The sequence below is a fragment of the Apium graveolens genome, chromosome 8 (genome assembly GCF_009905375.1).
Source record: "Apium graveolens cultivar Ventura chromosome 8, ASM990537v1, whole genome shotgun sequence".
NCBI lineage: Eukaryota > Viridiplantae > Streptophyta > Magnoliopsida > Apiales > Apiaceae > Apium > Apium graveolens.
In genome coordinates this window covers 72,794,721-72,803,813 of record NC_133654.1, presented here as the reverse complement: position 1 = coordinate 72,803,813, position 9,093 = coordinate 72,794,721, and the positions used below count along the sequence as shown (strand labels likewise).

The following is a 9,093-nucleotide window of genomic DNA, read 5'->3' as shown; positions in this document are numbered from 1 at the left end:
TCTTCCGTTAGAGCAACGATATCAAGATCATCCAGTTTCACCTTCCTTGAAAGAATACCTTTCATGAATTTTGCATAACTAGGCATATGCTCAAGAGCCTCAGTGAAAGGTATGTTGATGTGAAGTTTCTTGAACACCTCCAGAAACTTACCAAATTGTTTGTCCAGCTTTTGTTTTTGCAATCGCTTAGGATAAGGTGATGGAGGATAGAGCTATTTCTCCCCTGTATTACCCTTAGGCAGAGTGTGTTCAACAGTAGTCTTCTTTGGTTCCCCCTCTTTCTTCTTTTGCATTCCTTCTTCATCTACAACTTCAACTTCTACATCTTTTGCTTTTTCAGCATCAACAACTTTTCCTGACCTTAAGTTGACAGCTTTGACTTGCCCTTTAGCTTCCTTCCTACCTGGCACTTCAGTATCGCTGGGAAGTGTGCCAGGTTGACGATTGAGCAAGGCATTGGCTATTTGTCCAATTTGATTTTCCAAGGTCTTGATAGAATTTGCCTGACTTTTGCACAACAGCTTTAACTCCTCAAAATCATCACTAGAAGGTGGAGCAGCACCTCCTTGTTGAGGATATGGTTGCCTATGAGAAAATTGCTGAGGTTGCTGAAATCCAGGTGGATTAAACTGTTTATTTGCAGCTTGCTGATATGGTTGCTGAACAGCATTCTGATTATTGCTCCAGCTGAAATTGGGATGATTTCTGTTATTAGGATGATAAGTAGCGGGCACAGGCTGCTGCGATCTCTGAAAATTGTTCACATACTGAACAAATTCATTAGCAAGAGAACACTGATCCGTAGCATGAGAGCATGCACAAAGCTCATAGACACTAGCTATATGATTTACACCATAGTTGGTTAAAGAATCGACCTTCATAGTCAGCGCCTTGAGCTGCGCTGCAATAGTTGTAGCTGCATCAACTTCCATAATACCTGCTACCTTCCCAGGCATCGTCCTTTGAGTTGGGTTTTGATACTCATTTGCAGCCATAGTTTCAATGAGATTATAGGCCTCAGTATAGCTTTTGGCCCACAAGGCGCCTCCAGAAGCTGCATCGAGCATGGGTCGAGATTGGACCCCCAAACTATTGTAGAAACTAGTGATCACCATCCAGTCAGGCATACCATGATGTGGAAACTTTCTCAACATCTCCTAGTAACGCTCCCAAGCCTCGCACATAGATTCTCCTGGTTGCTGCACAAATTGAGTAAGAGCACTCCTCATAGCTGCAGTTTTGGCCATTGGAAAGAACTTCACTAGAAACTTTTGCGCAATATCTTGCCAAGTAGTGATGGACCCAGCTGGTAAAGAATGTAACCAGTCCTTAGCTTTGTCCCTCAGAGAGAATGGTAAAAGCCTCAGCTTGATAGCCTCATCAGTAAAACCATTATATTTGAAAGTACCACAGATCTCGACAAAATGCCTGATATGCATGTTGGGATCTTCAGTCGCAGCCCCTCCGAAAGAAACAGAATTATGCACCATCTGAATAGTGCCCAACTTGATTTCAAAAGTATTGGCCTCAATAGCCGGATGAATGATGCTTGACTGAATGTCATCAATTTTAGGCTGAGAAAAGTCCATAAGAGCTTGATCAGCTTGAGCTAGACGATCACCCATTATTTCAGGTTCTTTCTTTTCACTCTCTTTATCCAAATCTTCAAAAGCTGTCTTCTCCGGAAAGTCAAGAGATTTATCTATTTCCTCAGCTTTATCCAGATTTCTCTAGTGAGTGCGAGAACGTGTTTGCATAAAAGATCGCTAGAGTACCTGAAACACAACCGGAAGCAGTGAGTAACAAGTCTTAATCAATGAATCCTAATGACCACTGATGGCAAGTACATAAACTAAACAAATTAATACCGAGTCCCCGGCAGCGGAGCCAAAAACTTGTTAGGCAAAAAGCATGCGCTAAATAATTCACGCAAGTATACACGTTCGCAAGTAATATAGAATGATTTCTAGTTCGTTCCCACAGAGACTCTAATTAATTATATTTAGTTAACACTTACTCACCAATGTATGATTATCCTTCAATGCCAAGACAATAACAATCAAGATTGGTTAACTAATATTAAGTACAAGAATTAAATACTTGAATTAACAATATTAAACATACATGAGATCCTAACTTCATTACTACTTCATTCAATAGTTATTGTTATTAACTTTAGCATGTAATGGTTATGATATTAATCGAACAACACGAAACTGATAAATGCCAACTTTCGTTGTACGAATACCATTCTACCAAGCATCCACAATTTAGATAAAAGTTGAATAGGCATCAATTATGTTGAGACCCTATATGTCTACAGAATTTGACAACATAACGATTTAAGCACAAGTTATTCATGATGATTACACAGGGCAAGTAAAACGGTTAGAGTTACCCACTAATCATGCGTACAACACATGAACCTATGCTAGCATGGCAAGTTCTAAATCTCAAGATCCATTGTCGCTTCACAAGAGATTAACAGGCTATCTTACATGTTCGTGATGCATATAAGATGAATAAGTACAACCTATACTAGATATCATACAATCACCACATACCAAGGTATTAAACAATTAACTAAAGAATTCCATAGTAAATCCGCTAGAATCCCATGATCACGATTAGCCCATAATAGAACTCATCGTCACCATGGGTTCATATGAAAGCATGATAATAACACAACGATATAAGGCTGAAAAATACTTAATAAATAATGAAGTACGTCACAAGAGTATTAAGGTTCAAAGCATAAAGAAAACTAGCATCCACTGTTACAACGAATTAAAAGAATCACAAGATAAACTAATGCTTCCTCTTCTTCGTTGTTGCGTGCTAAAACAGTCTTCTCAATCTTCTTGCCTTCGCTCTCGTTTAAGAAAACGTCTTCCCATAAGGTTTATATAAGAGTCCAGGAGTCACCGCGCCAACAGAAGCCCAAACAGAATTGAAAACAAATAAAACCAGAATCTGAAATTCTGCATGCACGCGGCCTCGTGCTTCCTCCACGCGGTAGCGTGCTGGCCCGCGGTCGCGTGCTCCTAGCGCACGGTCGCGTGCTACCCTTCTGGAAAATTCTTCATTTTGCTCCTGTTGTGCTGATTTCTTTGCTCATCACCCCTAGACTGATTCCAAGCACTTCTTTAATCTTTATTTGATGAAAACCACCTATCTAAGCAAGTTATACCCTGAAATGCAAAAACACTAGAAAACTCGTCAAATACACAAAATACTTGAGTCCAAGACACTAATTCAAGCTGTTATGAGACGCTCTAAGTGGTATAAAATGCCACTTATCAATCGCAGCAACTAATGCCAAACACTTATCATCCTAACAACTGGAATCATCCTAACTTCAGCTGGAACAATAATCAGAATGCGATGCAACAACCATTCTAGCAGTTTGGAAACAAGCAATTCAATCCTCCTGGTTTTTAGCAGAACAATTTGCACCAAGACAACAACTCCAACTTCAACAAAAAACTCATGGAGGTGCAGGTCTATCTTCGAATGAAAAATCTGAACTGGAGGAGTTGCGACTTATGTGCAAAAACCAGGCTCTTATATGCCAAAGCCAGGCTATTTCTATCAAGACTCTAGAGAACCAAATAGGGCAAATTATTAATGCCTTATTGAATCAACCATCAGGAACGCTTCCTAGTGATACAGAAGCCAATCCATGCAAGAGGGAAGTTAACGAACAGGTGAACGCCATCACTTTGAGGTCCGGAAAGGTCGCAAGTGTTAGTGTTTGTGCCCTAGAGACAACACTATAATGTTTTAGTTTAAGACATTAGGATTATTAATATTTATGTTCTATCAATTATTCCCTTTATAATTTATTAATTCTTAATTTACTGCGATATAAATGTTAGATTAATAAATGTCCTTGGAATATGATATGCAATTCTATATCTCTAAGTACGTGACTTAGAAAAGAGATTTTAAGAATAGTATCAATATTCCTAAAGGTCCCTAGTCGAGTATTATTATTAAGGGACAATAATAATGCATTAAGACTGATGTGTTTGTCGACAGATGATCACATCTCATTGATCATAGGTATGATGATACTAAAGTAAAAAATACAGGCAGATGTATATGTACATGGTGCTGGACAGAGCCAATGTGAGATTCTACATGTCTGTTATGTCATAAGTAATTCTCACAGTGATAATAATGTAATGGTCCTTAGACCTGAAGTCATTATATTTTCTTAACGAGAATTAATATACATTGATTCCACTAAAAGTTATCCTTGACTGGGTAATGATAAAAGTAGACATTGGGTATATTATGAATCGTATGAGAAATATGAATGATCTAGATGAGATTTAACCCTCCTATTTTAGAAGTGATATTATTGGCCTCTTGTGTGAGCTAGAATATAAAATGCGTGGCCACGCTTAAATGTTGATTTGATATGATAGTCTACTCATTGATCAAGGAAACTTGGATTAAACTATGATGAAGATGACACATTACATGCCTCTAGTTTAATCTATAATATTTGGTTAAAGGGATTATATTACATTGTACATTATTCATGAAAGGTTTAATCGATCACCGATTTAATTATTATTACTTGGGTAGCAATGATGTAATACTAGAAGCCGCTCATTGTTTACGATTTTAAATTAGATTTAAAATTTGTTGCCAACGTAATAATAACCTATAGGGTCACACACAAAGAATGCTTGAAGGATTATTTAATTTATATTGGATTTAAATTAAATAAAGTAATTTGAATTATTTATAATATTAATTAAGTTTGACTTAATTAATTAGATAAATAATGATATTCGAATTTACTAATATTAATTATGAAATTTATTTTTTAAATAATTAAGTGAGACTTAATTATAATACAAATAGGAATTTCGAATTAATAATAACTCCTAATTAGTTAAGAGTTAATTCGTTTTTCTACTCTCTATATAATATCTCTTATGTGGCTGATTTTTGGTGTGAAAAAAGACTTTTACTAAAACCCTAGCCACCAAGGGAGAAGATGGAGAGAGCAAGAAGAAACGAGTTTGTGCTAGTACACATTCCATCCTTGCGTTCAAGCATTCGTGTGGATACCGATAGAGCGTAGATCGCGAGAGCGGGATGCGTGGTGATTGAACAAGCTTTGGATCTCCATTAGTCAACCAATTGGTAAAGTTTCTTAAGGTAAACAATCTGATCTACGAATTAAATATATGTTTTTCGTATGGATCTTGCGGCGGGTTTCGAAAATTATGATTTTTTACATTTTTAATTACTGTTTCCATTGCGTTTATGTGCTCGAAACCCCAAAATGGCATCATAGCTACTTGCGAAAAGTATTTAATTTGTTTATGTGTTTAGTGGTTTTATGATGATAACATGTATACAATATTCCATGACTGTTATGTATGCGATTTTGTATATTTTACATGTTATGTTTATATATGCGTATGTATGTATATGTTTTGAATATATGATATTCATGAGAATTGAATAATCATATGATGATTATATAATCTGTATATATACTGATATATACATGTTTTGTGTTTGTTCTTATTATATGAATCATATTTGATACGATTCTGAATCGGATGCAGCGGATTTGCTGAAATCTGGGTCTGTTGTCCGATTTTGGCGAACGAATATGCTATTTCATATGGAATCGAGCGTCTGAACAAAAGAGATAGCTAAAGCTATTATCGACTGATCTGTAAGGCGTTTGACGTTGTTTAGACCCTGTAATCTGCGATTTAATGTTATCAGATTTAATTTCGAATTTTCTGATTTTTTCTATATTTGGTTTTTATTATTAGATCATGATGGGTATGATATGTTAAGATCATATTTTGTGTTTTAACATGTTCTTATGTGTTAATTGAGCATGGTGGATGGTTATGGCTTATGACCTTAGGTTAATGGTTTTGGTTTTTTAAATACGGCTTGCATGTCGTTTGATCTTGTAATTATTAAATCTCGAATGGAACTCGAGTTCTTATTGTAAGTACATTAGATTAGTTTTTATTTTTCATTCGTGTAATGTACATGAAGACATGAAGATTTGAAGATCAAGGAAGGGTAATCTCACATGGAGGCCATCCAAGGAAGAAATACAAGAACAAAGACATGTAATAGTTAGCCTGTATTTATTTTTCACCTTAGATTGACCTAGATCTTTGTTATTTGCTTGATGAAGATCACATAGGATAAAGCCATAACCAACCACGTTTATTTATTGCACTTTACATATATATGAGCATATGATGAATGTATGTGTAGAGTAGTTTATAAAGATGCATGCTTAATTAGATTAAGGATGTATGTATTAGATACGACACCCATGTCATGCTTTCTAAACAAGATAAAAATATGTAACGACTCAAGATTTTAAAATGAACAAACGAATATGAGATTCTCCAGTTTATGAAACACGGAATAAAATACAAATTTTCTTTATTTCTGACATGGGGTGATTTTATCAAAAGCGAGTTCTTTGAACTTGTAAGGTTGTGGGTTTTAAGCGAGACCGTTGTGACTCCCTCACTACCTGGAAATAAAACCATTGATGAATATTGATTTGAAGTATTTTATTCAAGGAAAAATTGGTAATCTCTTTATCATGGGATCATGATCATTTTAAAATTAACAAAACCCTAAAGTTAATATTAAGTTGATCGGATGCCTTCCAATAAGTCTAATGCGTTAACCCTAGATCGATAAGGAGTGGGTTCGCCAAAGCGAAGTACTCCCATCTATCGTGGGAGATGTGTTGAAGTATATTGATACTTTTGACTATTGGGTTTGACTTAACTAAGTTACCACAATAGGATTGTGAACTTAGAGGCATAGAGTTTGGCGAGATTTATTAGATAAATATGAACAAATATTGTTCCACCAAGCTATCCAATAGTTATATTGTTGATATAATTGACAAATTTTGTCTACCTAAATAGTCATATTTTAGGAGAAAAGCCAAATCTGACCTAACGCATGGTGAAATATGGATCTTGGCTCACTAGAAAGGATATAGAAGATGTTCTTTCCGATTTAATAGTTAGGGCTATTGATTTGATAAAAATAGTGGGAGATATATATTGTGTGTATATATATGAATAATTACTTGAACATAATTTAATGATCATTTGTAGACTATGTCATTTTATGGACTTTAATATTGTAGATATCAAATGACAAATAACACAAATAACTTCTCTATGTAATAGTCCTTGAGAAGGACAAGCTGACATTAAATATTTCGATAATTAACACGAGAACTTGAGGATTGTCCTCAGGTTCAAGGATGTCACTCAAACCTCTCCCTTATTTCTTCTAGCTGAGAATGAAACATGTGATGAAGAAAATGCTTATGAGAAGCAAATTGATTATGCAACTGATGTTTCAAGTCTCATGCTTGTAATTATGAGTGTTGAGCTTTAGAAGCAACAAGAGCATAATGATGCTTATGATATGATTGAGCACCTTCAAAGGATGTTTGAAAGATAGGCTCGTCAGAAAGATTTGACAATAATAAGGCACCATACTTTTGCATTAATGGGAGAATGATATCCGGTTGGACCATATGTTCTAAAGATGATAGGTATATGTACCTTGATATTTTGGGTTTCAAGAATAGCCTAGAGACTCAGCTTGATTTGATCAAACAATCTTTGAACAACTTCTATTCTTAGTTTATTAAGAACAAAAGGAATGAGATAGACAGAACACTCACTGAGTTGTTAAGCATGTTTAGAACTGCTGAAAATAACACGATAAAGGCATGAATTACGTCCATATTGATGATGTACACATGGAATGCAAATGGGAAAGAAAAGTGGACAGGCAAGGTGATGATTTGATCTCATTCAGTGCCAAACCAAAGTCCAATCCAAAAGGGTTTTTAAAGTCTGATAGTGGTGTTGCTAAAGGAGATGATTGTCATTCTTGCGGAAATAACCGGATGATTGGAAGTTAAATTATCGAGCTTGTTTGGAAGATCTAAATAAGAAGACTATCAATGGTCAAGCTTCAGGTATAGGGTTAGAATTGGAGCAAAGTTGTTGCTCTAGTTGAAGGAACTCGATACCTAATGTTGCCCATAAGGAGAGATTGCGAACTTGATAAATTGTTATTACGTGCCTGCCTTTAGCGGATACATTAAGTCAATTTCTTGTTAGGAAAAGAAAGGTTTTTATTTTAATTAAATAAACAATAGTTGTTTATTCTATCTCAATGATAAGACTTATAATGTTGCACAATTAGTTAACAATTTATATGTTCTAAGTTGACTCAAATCAAACATTACCTCTAGCATTGTCGTTAAGCCATATTAATGAGAAACACATTTCTGAGTTACATATAGATGAATACTTGGATAAGTTTGATTTTGAATCATACGGAAGATGCGAACTTTGTCTCATTAAAATGACTAAATCTTCTTTTACCTGATCAGGTGAAAGGGCCACCGAACGATTATGACTTATACATAATGATGTATGTGGTCGAATGCGTAAGATAGCAAGGGGGGCTTACATTACTTCATAACATTTACTGATGATTTCAGTAGATATGGATATGTGGTTCTTATGAAGAACAAATCCGATTCTTTTGAAACGTTCAAAGAATATAAGGCCGAAGTAGAAAAGAAAACAAGGGAAAAGTATAAAAGTTTTATGATCAGATCGTGGAGGAGAATACTTAAACCTCAATTTCAAGAGTTTCTTGAAGGAGTGTGATAGTGTATAATGAATTACTCCTTCTGGAACACCTCGATGGAATAGAGATTCCGAGAGGAGAAATCGTACCTTGTTGGACATAGTGCGATCGATGATGAGTCAAGCGGTTCTTCCATTCAGTTTCTAGGGTCTTGCTCAACTGCTGCAACATTAAGCTTTTTAGATTTTTCATTCAATTCCAACTTAGCCGCTGCTATCTTGATCAGATCAATGTTATCCAAGGCTGGTGGCTTTGTGAAAGCAATTGCTGGAACAATCACCTTGCTTACTTGAATAATTAGCACTTTATCCCCCTCACTTGTTGACTCCCCCCGGCTAACTGGAATAATAGATTCTTTCTCCCCCTTTTTGTTAGCATCAAGTTGAG

At 35.6% G+C, this 9,093-nt stretch overlaps 1 non-coding gene across 1 annotated transcript; it reads left to right on the top strand.

Moving 5' to 3' along the window:
- The first annotated feature begins 1,125 nt into the window (after window positions 1-1,125).
- LOC141681829 (small nucleolar RNA R71) lies at window positions 1,126-1,232 on the top strand. Its single transcript, XR_012559252.1, has one exon. It is a non-coding gene; the product is annotated as a small nucleolar RNA R71 (small nucleolar RNA).
- Window positions 1,233-9,093: the final 7,861 nt, after the last annotated feature.